Genomic DNA, 1,956 nt, shown 5'->3' with positions numbered 1-1,956 from the left:
GATGCGTGGATGGCCGTGGGTGCTGCGGCGGTGGCGACATGGGCGCGGGCTCTCCGGCGAGCTAGCGGGCTAGGCGAGGGCGCTGTCGGGTTCTCCTCGTTCAGGCGAAGCTAGGAGTGGTGTTGGCTTGGTCGGGCGGCTCCTGGAGTGGTCGCATTTCTTCCACGACGGCCGCGGCGCGTACGGGAACAAGTCGTCGTCTCCGGCGCCGGCGGTCACGGGTTGGGGCTGGGCGCGTGTCTGGCGCGGCTGAGGTGTCACGGCGGTGTGCTTGGTACGAGAAGGGGGTCCAGGGCGTGCGCGAGGTGGCTGCGCGGCGCGTGGCCAGTGCGCGTCTAGGGCGCGCATGGTCGCAACGCGAGCGGCATCCAGGGCAGGTTCGGGCGTGCGTCGTCCGGGCGTTGTCGAGCTCCTCCTCGACCAGGGCGGTGCTAGGCGGCGCTAGGGAGGTGCGGTGGCGCTCAATGGCATGGTGGCCAGGGCGGAGAGCGAAGGAGGAGAGGGGAAGGTTGTCGGGTTGGGCGACATGGCCGGCATGGCCATGTCTAGCCTTGCTCCTCCTCTCCCTAGGGTTGCTATGTTGCCATTAAGGGTGAAAGGGGGCAGGGGAACCATTTGGGGTAGTGTAGTGTAGGTTAGGGGTGTATAGAACACTATTTCAAATAGTGTCAAATAGTGCCATATTTTGCAACTTGCAAAATTCTCCAAATTTGAAAATGATTCAAACGGTGAAAGTTTTTGAAATGTGGGTGTTGGTATTAGTTGTAATTGACCAGAGGTGGTTTGAGGTGGTGGTGGGAAATTTTGAATTCAAGAATTGCAAAAATTGACAAGTGTGAGATTGTTCCATTTGTTAAAATGTTGCAACTTTGGATGGGCATAGCTATTGATCAAAGATGAATTTTACATGGTGGTCTTTACAGAAGTTGTTCACCTTGATGCCCTCTTGGATGACATGCAAAGAGTTGAGAAAGTTTGGTTTGAAACTATTGAGATATAAAGGCTCAAAGTGGTGACCAGATTAAAATTGGCAGATTTGACCAATATCATGTGTGAGCAAATTTTGAAGTTGAAAACCATTTGATTTGTGTTTCTTTGATTCCAAAAGTTGTAATAAGTGTTTAGCAACATTGTTCAACTAATGGTGAAGACCAAAATGGTCTAGGTTAAAAATTTATAAAAATGGCATAGAGCCATATGTGATGGTTTGTGATTTTCTAACCTTTTATTCTTTTATTTTTCTTGTCTTTACTTTGACCAGAGTGAGGTTTATTTGGGGTTTGATTGAGTTGGGAAAAAGGTTCACACCATTTTTGGGACAAGGTGGGTGCCTAGGTCAAATTGTAATATTTTGGTTAAGTGTCACATATGCCTCTATGCATATGTTTGATTTTATTTTGTTTATCACTTGAATTGGTTTGATAAGTACTTTATTGAGTGTGTTGAGGTATTCCAAATCATCTACCAATGTTAACACTCAAGGTTGGAGCCTTTGCACAAAGTGGCCATAGGCTTGCATATGCCTTTCTCCTATTTAAGATCTTTCCTTTTTATTTTATTTTTCAAAGGTGGGTGACAAGAGGGATGAGGTTTAGGGTTTAGTGGGGTTCACCATGGTTCACCACTATTTAGAAAAATAAGAGAGGTAGGGTTCAAGAATTTACACATTAGGGCTATATGCCCACATATGTCTTTTTTCTTTATTTTTGGATTTCTCAAAATAGATCCACTGGGTTTTGAGAAGGTTAGGGTTTAGGTTTTTCTTATTTGATTTCTCTTTTCTTTTATTTGGTTTGTGATCTTCACTTGATCACTTTAGGGTTTTAGGGTTTATCACATAAGCATTATAACACTCATCATGGCCAAAAACACAAGTAATGGGTATGAGCACTATGCATAGCACTCTATTTAAGAAAAGTTTTTGTTGGTTCTCATTTTTGGAAAAAGGAAATTTAT

Source organism: Lolium rigidum, chromosome 5 (assembly GCF_022539505.1).
Source record: "Lolium rigidum isolate FL_2022 chromosome 5, APGP_CSIRO_Lrig_0.1, whole genome shotgun sequence".
Classification (NCBI taxonomy): domain Eukaryota; kingdom Viridiplantae; phylum Streptophyta; class Magnoliopsida; order Poales; family Poaceae; genus Lolium; species Lolium rigidum.
This window is presented reverse-complemented; position numbering follows the sequence as displayed.